At 48.3% G+C, this 10,872-nt stretch overlaps 1 long non-coding RNA gene across 1 annotated transcript in view; it reads left to right on the top strand.

The window, feature by feature from the left end:
• Positions 1 to 10,612, top strand: part of LOC142574036 (uncharacterized) — a 49,045-nt gene extending 38,433 nt beyond the window's left edge. Inside the window, exon 3 of the long non-coding RNA XR_012826401.1 lies at positions 10,559 to 10,612. This is a non-coding gene — a long non-coding RNA (uncharacterized LOC142574036). The remainder of the gene's footprint in view (positions 1 to 10,558) is intronic.
• Positions 10,613 to 10,872: the final 260 nt, after the last annotated feature.

Consider the following 10,872-nt stretch of genomic DNA (forward strand, 5'->3'; position numbering starts at 1 on the left):
CACTATCGCCGTCAGCGGCATCAGTCAGTCGCTGCTATCTCTTCCCTCCTCTCTTTATCGTGTTGTCCGCTTGCTGCGCGCGCTTCTGCCCCCATCGTTTGCCGCTGGGTGTACACGCCGCCCCCCTCCGCTTCCGCTTACTGCTGGTTGCTCTCGACGGCGGCGATGAGCCTCCGCTTCGGCGGCGCGAACTGCAGGGTCTTCTCGGCGGCGGCGATGAGCTTCTGCTTCAGCCTCGCTTACTGCTGGTTGCTCTCGACGGCGGCGATGAGTATCCGCTTCGGCGGCGCGAACGGCAGGGTCTTCTCGGCGGCGGCGCTTAGCCTCTGCTTCCCCCACGGCTGTGACAACCTCGCGAGGCACTTGTATAGATCTCGTCTTTGAGAATCAAGCATTGGTGTACCAAGTCGAACATATATCAGTCTATTTCTCCGACCACAAAGCTTCCTTCATGACTGTCAAGAACTGTTAGTGGAGTCTTTGTTAAAGGAATACGTGTGAAAAATAAAAAACAATTATGTGATAGCGCATACATGTGTTGCTCGATTTCTTTGCCTCAATCTATCCAAAAGGTGAAACAGCTTATTTGCTGCGCTCACATTTCGCATTAGGAAGTAACGTAATCGTCGGTAATTTTTTCTTTTCTTGATATTTTTTTTCCACTCGGTGTCTTTTTCTGTGTTTCCTTTCCTTTCTTTAATTTCTTTTCTCCCCGCCTTCCCACCCTCCCGCTGTTGTCCACTCGTCTTAGAGACCACGCTTACAGACGTCAGGCGACAGCGCTCATTCTCTTGTTTGTCTCTCCCTTTACAACCAATCGCCACCGACAACAACCACACGTGACGTCACTCTACCAACCCTTAAAACTAACATGCCGAAGATGGCGAGACCGCCTTTCACGAAGATAGGTTCTCCTGTCGAAACGTTGACCAGCCTTTCTGAGGCACCTTATCCCTGTTTGTACCCTTTCAACTGTCAGGTGGTGGTGACGTAGAAGAACACAGTAGCAATACTGTGAAGGACAAAACTAACTTTATTGGGCGAACCTGTGCCCACAAAACAGGCTACAATTATAGCACAACGATAGCGGCGAACACGGTCGGCGATCGTCGAAAATCTGACCAGCGGGTCCAGTGCGTCGGCTTTGATACAGTAGTCATGGAATGTTCCAAACTAATCGTTGGGACCCGCGTGCCTTCCACAAAGTTCAACACCATTCGCGTCACGCGATGAAATCAAATAACACAAGTTTCGGCGACAACAGGCAGCGGATAAAAGCATTGATAACTTTCCAGAAACTTCGGATGCATGCAGGAGCGTCGCGCGCTGTGCGATAAGATTTGTTAGGCGGCGAAACGTGGTCACCCAGTAAATATAAGTACAACTGTCAATACCACAGTGTGCCTTTCCCTCTGTCAGCGCCTTTCTTGATTTCAGATTTAAAAACTGAGATTGTTCTGACCACTGCTTCAACGGCGACAGTGTAGTGCAGAGGCACTAGGCATCACATGATCTATAAAACTGAATGTAACTTATCTTCATGCATTTTCAGTTTTGCGACCCAGAACTAAACGGGAAAGATTGCGGAGGCCACTGCAAATGTCTGGTGAAGTATACATCAGGGCGCTCTGGCGATGCATACAAGTGCTCGGGTTGAAAGAAATTAAGATCCATAACACTTTTTTTTTCGCTGAGAACTTACAACAAAGAAATAAAGTGTGTTTTCCTACGAATACATTCACGGCGGGAATGTGATTTATTTAAAGAGCACCGGTTCTCAAATATTTTTCGTACAGGTACTACGAAACATTTACACCTAAGAATAATCTTTGCAGATTGAGCGTCACTAACGTGAAATTTCTCTCCAATTCTGTTAACTACAATCATCGCAGCGTCCCACCTTGGTTAAAAATAAATATTTAGTCGCACCTACTACATGTACACAAAAGAGTGCGTATAACGTGGAGAAAGAGTGGCTTAAGTAAAGGCTGCAGTATTCCTTGTTCAAGCAAGTTTTAGAGAATTGCAATACTATTAAACAGCAAGATGACAGCGCATCAAAATTGTTACAGTAACAATGCCAGCATTTTACGTATAGATGCAAAGAATAATATTCCTATGCGTACTTAAACACGAATAATATTTCATTGAAGCAAATCACAGCGTCCTATAATGTAAGGCTCTTCGAAACTTTTCTATTCCGTTTCTGCAATAAGCCGTCCACGATTGATCGAAGTTTTTCGTTACGCCCCCATTTCCCTTGTCTGTCACGGGGCGTCAAGAAAATTGCCAGAACTGCTGACCTGATATGGCGTGTACACACTCATTATGCACTATTAGACCGAACAAAAGAAAATAATTATTTCAATTTCCACGCAAAAGTTTTCGTGCTGCGCCCACTTTTCCTTCCTGTCACGCGACACCACAAGACCACAAAAAGTCACCACGTCAAGGTTACATGTACACGTTACAGATGCATTAATACGCTGAAGAAAACTGAACTTTTTTTTCGCTATAGCTAGATACTTCATTTTTCTCAAATTATTTCTCAATCTCAAAATTATTTCTCTTTTCTCAAATTATTTCTCAAATCAGTTTCGCCCTGCACCTCCGAGAAGCTAGAGCTCTGGCTCTAGCTTCTCGGAGGTGCAGGGCGAAACTGATTTATTTCCTCATAGTAGATATTTTTGCGTAGCAGTATAACATTGTCCAGCCCTTTCAGCACGAACAACATGACATTGCTCAGCCAACTTTTCTTGACTAAGGGTCCGTTTCGAGGGTCATTTTTACCCTGCCGTTGCACGCTGCCGTGATTTTATACCAGGCACCAAAAGTTACGCAAGGAATAGAGCAGCCGTCGCCGACGCCAACACAACCCTTCTCGTCGGATTACCTACTTTCACTCCGCTAAACAGAACTCACTGAAATCCTCTCCACTCCTGCGTGCTCCTCGCCTCTGGTCAGGCAACTAGATAATACCAGTCGTGATAGGCAGTGCTATAGGCTGAGAAAGCAAATAGCACTCACCACCCATAAAGTCACTTCCCATAAATGAGGAGAGAATTTCATTGGCATGCTGAAACAACGTTGCGGGTCATCGCCCGATGCTTGTGTCGGCGATTGCGTAAGTTTGACGTTACGAGATTGCTATCAAGACAGATTGGAATAGTTTTACGGTATAAGGCCCACGGTATCTACTACTATATACTATTTATGCAAGATTTCAGAAGTTATGTTTGTATTATATGTTAGAATATTATACATTTAAAATGAGTTACGTTGAATTCATGTAGGGGGCATTTCATTCATGACACAATAAATGAATATATATTATTATAATTGATATGGAAGTGCTGTGTCAACACGTGTCAAACATGGTTCGTTCTTTTGTGTTACGTCATAGGTAAGCAGCCTATGTATATAGTTTGTTGCCTCTGAAATAAACGCTGTTGTGCGGTTGCGTTTGGCCCATCTCCGTCACTCTGTACCCCGCTACAACAGTGGCGACGAGGGTGACCATCCCGTGGAGCCCTTGCCACGAACAGTAGAGCCTCAGTAGCGCTGGAAGTCCTGCTGGATACTGCAAGTAATGGAGTCTACGGAGAGTCGGCAGCCATGGCCCTGGTTACGAACCTCGGTAGCCCAAGTTTTGACGAAAATCAAGATAAGTGGGATATTTACTTGACTTGACTGGAGGCATTCTTTGAAGGAAATATTAAGACAGATAAGAAGAGGGCGCTCTTGGTTTCGACGCTGACAACGAAGACGTCAGGCATTCTTGAACACTGCGCCCCCCAGATAGTAAATGGCCTGAGTTACAACGAAGCACTTACCTTCCTAAATAACCACTATGTGCCGAAGAGCAATGAGGTTGCCGCAACATATAAGTTCTTTACAAGGGACTAGGCTGCAAACGAATCATATTTGACACGTGTGAGCAGAGCACTTCATATCACTTCTCCCTTTCTTTTAAAACTGCAGTCTTTGCACGGGTCCTCATTGTCGGGTCGACCTCCGTAAGACCGGCGGACATGGGAGAGAGAGAGCCCGTTCGGCTGGAAGGGATGTTGGAGTTGTCGAAGGAACACGCAAGGCGCCAGTTGGTTCTGGAGTGGCCGCACTGCCCCGCAATCTGTCCAGGACTATGTTGTTGAGCTACGCAAGCTTGCCGATAAGTGTAACTTCGGCACCAGTTTGGACCGCATGTAAAGGGTATGCATTGTTTGTGGCATCCGAAACCGTGCGGTGCAGCAGACGCTGCTTGAAAAAACTGAGCTCACACATGCCCAAGCTGAAACTATTCTCACAGCAGCAGAGACAGCCGCACTGGAAGTAAGCGCCATGAATAGACCTGATAATGAGGCAGCGGTGTGCAGTGCAGCGAGTAAATCGCGCCGATATCAGACGTTTACCAAAGATAAGCAAAGCCATACTGAGTGCGCACGCTGCGAAAACTACGATCACGAAGCAAGCGACTATCCGCGCAAAAAAGAGCAGCGTTATCGCTGTCGGAATACTGGTCATTTCGCAAGGAAATCCCGCTCCCAATTGAGGCTCCGGACTGGTCGTAGGTGCGATAGCGTCGCTAATAATCCGCTGGAGTGGCGTGCCCTCGAACATGATTATTGACAAGGGATCACCGTTTTCTATCATTGCGCTGGAGGTGCATCTAAAGCACCGTCCGAGTTGGCCATGCTTATCGAAATGCAAACACACGCCAAGCTGTTACTTGGGCAAGCTACCCATTGTCAGTGAACTGCACCTTGAAGTCCATTTTGTGGGGAAGACTGTAACTGCCACAGTGACTGTTATATGCTGTTCGGGTCCCAGCCTTTGCGGAAGGGACTTAATGTAAGCGTTTTCGCTTTTGCCGTCCGGTTTTCTCACTACGGTTCAGTCGACGTCAGCAGATCCCGACAGCCTCAGGACCGAGTCTTCTGCCCTTCTTAGGCCAGGACTTGGAAACATTCAGGGGCCACTTGTCAAATTCCACATTCGAGAATGCGCCCAACCGCAGTTCCACAAGGCGTGGTCAATCCCTTATGCTCTTCGTGAAAACGTGGAAACGGAGCTGGACCGTTTAGTTGAGCAAGGCATAGTATCGCCCACAGCACATTTTGAGAGGGCGGCGCCAATCGTACCAGTACTGAACAAAGACGGGTCCCTTCGCATCTGTGGCGATTTCAAAACCACAATCAATGCTTCCTACATAACTGAGCAGTACCCTTTACTAAACATTGAAGGCATTTTCGCGTCGCTACGTGGGGGACGATTTTTCACAACACTGGGCCTTAAGGATGCATATAACCAACTTCCTTTCGATGAGGAGACGAGGAAGTTGGCCGTGATAAACACTCGCAAGGGTTTGTTTTGCTATAACCGTCTTCCATTTGGAGTTGCCTCAGCTCCGGTGATTTTTCATCGGCGCATGGAAACGGTCCTGGCCGGTCTTCCAGCCGTGCAGCTGTATTTGGACGATGTATTGATAACGGAACGTCAAGACGGTAATGGCTCAGTGCTCCGGGACGTTTTTCGCAGGCTTCAAGACAATGGTACCAAGCTGAAGGCCGAAAAATGCCATTTTCGCAAAGACTCAATCGTCTACCTGGGCCATCGTATTGACAAAGACCGCTTGCATCCGCTTGAGAAGAACCTAGAAGCAATACGCTACTCACCACGGCCAACGAATGTGAGAGAACTGCGCTCGTTTTTCGGTCTGTTGAGTTATTATCACCGGTTCTTGCCACACATGTCAACCATGTTGGCCGCGTTGTATCGTATGCTTGAAAAAGTGCATAAATGGCACTGGGGAACGGCGCAGAAAAATTCATATCTACAGGCCAAACAAAAACTTCGGAGTTCGTCTGATCTGACGAATTTCGATCCCAACCAACCTGTGCGCTAGGAATGTGATGCGTCACTTTCGGGTTTAGGTGCCGTAATCTCGCACCGAATTGACTGACTGAATAAACTTTATTGAAACCAGCAAGAGATGATGGCTGGGCCTAGGCCTCCCACGTGCGGACGTCGAGGTGTTGCCTCTTCGCCACCTCGCAGGCCTGCTGCGTCGCCCAGAGTTGGTCGTCAAGGTTGGGGCTACGCAGGGCAGCGTGCCATCTCGACGAGATGGTCGTGGGGTTAGTGTCGGGGTATTAGTGTGTACAGTCCCAAAGCATGTGTGGAAGTGTGGCTGGCTGCAACGCTCTAAGTAGGACTTCACAAGATCATTGTAGCATGTCAGGCAATCCCTACCGGTGGGGGCAGCCTTCCGTTCCCGCACGTTAACACACGCCGAAAAGAATTATTCTCAGTTCGAGAAGGAAGCGCTCGCACCGGTGCTCCGAGCAAGTAAGTTTCGTGACTGCCTGCTGGGCCGCGAGTCTGTATTGGTCACGGACCACCAACCACTAGTGGGACTTCTACGAGAAGATCGACCTGTGCCCCCAATGGCGTCCGCACGTATTCAGAGATTGGCTCTGTTTCTGAGCCAATATTGTTACCGCATCGAGTACAAGGCAGGCAAGGAAAACGCGGGCGTACTGAGCCGCTTGGCCCAGCCGATACTAGATACTTGTCGGTCGGGCTCCTTACCAGAATACGTGCTGTCGTCAGAGATCCTTGACAGCTCGTTCGTGCCAGCGGATGGATAGCGTCAACGCTTGTCGCTGTGTCACAATCACGTTCAACCTTATTTTTGCAGAAGACTGGAGCTGTCAAGCGTAGAAGGCGTGCTCCACAGGGGTCATAACATCGTCGTACCCCGTAAAGCGCGAGCCTCCATGCTCGCTGTGCTACATCGGTCACACCAGCGTGCATCTATGTTGAAAGTACTGGCTGGACGCTGCTCTGGTGGCCTGGGTTAGATAGTGAGATTGTAAGCCTTGCATGTTCGTGCATCTCATGTGTACAAGCGCAGCGAATGCCTCGTCGACAGGCTCCTATCTGTTGGCCAGAAACGGGGACCAAGCGGTCAAGGCTTCACATTGATTATGCCGGACCCATAGAGGGACGCATGCTGTTGATAGTCGTCGACTCGCATACTGAATGGATCGAAGCACTTCCCGTCAGGTCAGCGACCATGGAAGTCACAATCGCGTGGCTTCACGAATTGTTTGCTCGTTTTGACTTGCCTCAAACAGTTCTATCAGATAACTGGCCTCAGTTTGCGAGTCAGCAGTTTCCCAGTTCATGACTGTCAACAAAATAACTCATCTACGTGGTGCGCCGTACCACCCACAATCTAATGGTCTGGCAGAGCCCGCGGTCCGCACAATAACGGATGGCCTTCTTAATTAAGCACTCGATGGTGAACGATCTCGAAACAAAACTAGCGCGAGTGCTGCTAGGCTATTGACGTACCCCACTACCGTGCGGCAAGTCTCTTTCAGAGATGCTGCTGAACTACCAAATTCGTTCACGCTTGGATACTTCTGTCCCTTCTTTACCACGAAGTTACTCGCAGCCTCCCAGATTCCAGTGCGGCGACCAGGTGTGGGTGCGCCACATTGGCCAAGGGAAGCGTTGGCATCCGGCCATTGTGAAGAGCACCGAGGATTCACGGCTGGTAACGGTCGACACTCCAGATGGCCTAGCCAGGCGTCACTTGGACCAAATTTTCCATCGCGTGCCTGTGCAACCTGTGGCCCCAAAAGTGTAGGCTCCCGACTCGCTTCAACCCAGCGCGGACAACAAGAATTGGCCTACATCAACGCGAGAAGGCCGGGGCAGTCCGGCCACTCCAGAATCCACTGCCACCATGCATGTTCCTTCGACAACACCTCCAACATCCCTTCCAGTCGAACAGGCTCTCTTTCCCTCAAGTCCACCGGTCTTATGGAGGTCTACCCGACAACGATGACCCATGCAAAGACTGCAGTTTTAAAAGAAAAGGAGAAGTGATATGAAGTGCTGTGCTAACACGTGTAAAACATAATTTGTTATTTTGTTTTACATCATAGGCAAACAGCCTATAGATATAGTTTGTTGTCTCTGAAATAACCTGAATATAATCCAAAGCACCCAAGCCCAAGCCCTCAAGATATGTCTTGGTCTACCGCGGAGTGCGTCAACGACTGAAGTAATTGCAGTGGCTCAAGATTCTCCCATTAGAACGCACATTAGTATTGAAACAATCCGTGCGCACTTTAGACACTCCTACCACACCGTACCCACCACCTAGCAAGTCTCCCAGTTGATAGGCCCTACACGACATTCAGTGCGACTGTCTTCGCGCACCGTGCCTCTTTCAGGTCAGCTTACACCCCTGCGGCAAGGCCTTCCATTCCTCCATGGTGTATGCGTCGTACTCAAGTGAACCTTAGTATACCAGGACTTCAAAAAAAGTCGGACTTGCCATCATCAGTGCACAAGCAACTAACTTTACTTCTCTTGTACGAGAAATAAAGCGACTGCACACACGTCTACACTGATGGATCAACTACATCAACGAGTTCCAGTGGCGCTGTAGTTATACCAGCAATAAGAATAACCAAGCGGTTCAAGACTTCCCATGTCACTACGTCTACAGCTGCAGAGCTTGTCGCTCTCCGCGACGCGCTTCAAGTGATAAATGCTGAAAGTCCGAGAAAATGGGCAGTCTTCTGCGATTCAAGGCCGGCCTTGCAATGTGTGCTGTCGTTTCTCCGACATGGAACTCACGAACAGCTCACGTGCGAAATCGCGGAACTTATCCATCACTTAAGAAAAAAAGGCCATAATATCTCTTTTCAGTGGGTACCAGATCATTGCGGTATCGTTGGAAATGATGACGCCGATAAGGCAGCTCGGACGTCAAACCAAGAAGACCGCTGCGTCCCCATTCCTCTCTCAAGGACCGACGCCGCGAGACAATTTGGCATTCTAGCACGCAAAATATCCTTAGCAGAGTGGAATACCGGACATACAAGGCGCAAAAGACTGCACAAACTAAACCCGTCACTTCAACTCAGACTTCCAGCTGGTCTGCACCTACGTGAAGCGTCCCTTCTGTGTCGGTTATGGCTTGGAGTTGCCTTCACGAATGCCTACTCAGCCCTAATTGGAATGGTTCATAGTCCTGCATGTGATGTTTGCGGATGTGAGGAGAACATTGAGCATTTATTGTGCCATTGTGCTCAATTTCAAGCACAAAGACAATTTTTGTCCAACACATTGAGGAAATTAGATGATCGTCCTCTTAGTGGACAGACAATACTAGAGCACCGTTCCAACCGATTGTCGGCTCAGAAGGCAGTGAAGGCACTTTTGTGTTTCCTCAGAACTTCTGGCTTGAGCGAGCGGCTTTAACTCAAGTGCTGTCCGTACGCGTATCTACACCTTCTCTCTCCCTTCTATTCCCCTTCTCCCATCCCCCAGCGTAGGGTAGCTAACCAGACTATTGCATGGTTAACATTCCTGCCTTCCTGTATTCCTCTCTCTCTCTCTGAAATAAACCCTGTTTTGCGGTTGCACTTGGGCCGTCTCCGTCACTCTGTCTTCCGCTACAACAATAATAAAGTGTAATATTAATATGAATTACAAAATTGAATAAAACAAAACCTAATTTGTGGCTAGGAGGTTTACTTTCCGAGTTAAGAATATAAAAAAACCTTTTAATAAATATGGACCTGTAAATTTGTATATTACGCTATATAAATCTTGTTGTATATTTCAGAGCAATTTATATTCTTCGAAGTGCACAAGACGCCGGGAAAGCGTACAATTGCTATTAATTGCAACGATTGAGCTTGTCCAGGTGGCCAAATCGAAACGCGCCAAGCGTCTCAAGGCACGGGCATGCCCTCGATAAATTCATAAGGGCGTTTCATTCGCTTGTCGATACGTGCGTCGGTGCCTTAATATCAGGCTGCTGTGCTAGAGTCCTTGTGTTCGAATCCAGCCATCGGGCAATTTTAATTATGTTTATTTAACTATTTTTTGCGCAATATACTGTGGAAAATGACGAGTTTACAAAGTCACAAAGCCGTTTGAAGCCAAAAGGACGAAGTTTAGGCAAATCCAAGTACTTCCCATAATTTCCATGCTGGGACAACCGCTCCCATTGCAGTTCCCGTAGGCACTAGCGCCAGAGTTCCCTCTCGTAATTTTTGTAGGAAACTCTATGCTTTGAGCCGTCGTTGCCAAGCGGCGTCTGACCAGCCCGCGGATGTCGCGCCGCGAACTGCTTCACTGCAGAGGGTCCGTATGCAACAGGCGTCGCAGCGTCGAGATCAATGACCACGTTTGCAACCTGCCCGTTTGTGCGCCGACGCTGCGCATGTTCGCGGCGTCTCTTTGCACGTCTCGCACATGCGCTTTCCCTGTGGCACAAGAGGCATCGCACCGTAGAACGATGCGTGTTTACCCGAGCCTAATCACAGTCATGTCTATCTACCGACCTAGGCACAGTCATCATACCTTACTTAAGGGTGATTGTATATCTAAGTATAGTAATTACAGCTAAATCAAAGGCTAGTGAAACTAGTTTCACTTTTCACTGGTCCTAGTTTCACTGGCCAGTGAAGGCTAGTGAAACTACGACTTAACCAGGTTAAGCCAAGCTTTCGCTTTATATATCCAGGATTAGTTGAACCAAGACGCAGCCATTTTCCTCCCTCCATGAAGTGAAAGCACCGCATCACGTCCATATGGTGCGACGCCATGCCGCACCTCGGTGAGCGTCGCACATCAAAGGCAAAGCAGCGCTTCCCCATCTGACGCCACGCCACACAGCAACTCGGCGAACACTGTAGATCCACCGCATGTTCCATTTCACAGAATTGAAATGCATGGTGTCCTGTATGTGCCTCAAATGAACGCGCTTTTGGAAATGGCGAATAAACCTTCAGCATACTAGAAGTTACAGCATGAGTGATCTCGTGAACATAAACCAGG

The sequence above is a fragment of the Dermacentor variabilis genome, chromosome 3, assembly GCF_050947875.1.
Source record: "Dermacentor variabilis isolate Ectoservices chromosome 3, ASM5094787v1, whole genome shotgun sequence".
Taxonomy (NCBI): domain Eukaryota; kingdom Metazoa; phylum Arthropoda; class Arachnida; order Ixodida; family Ixodidae; genus Dermacentor; species Dermacentor variabilis.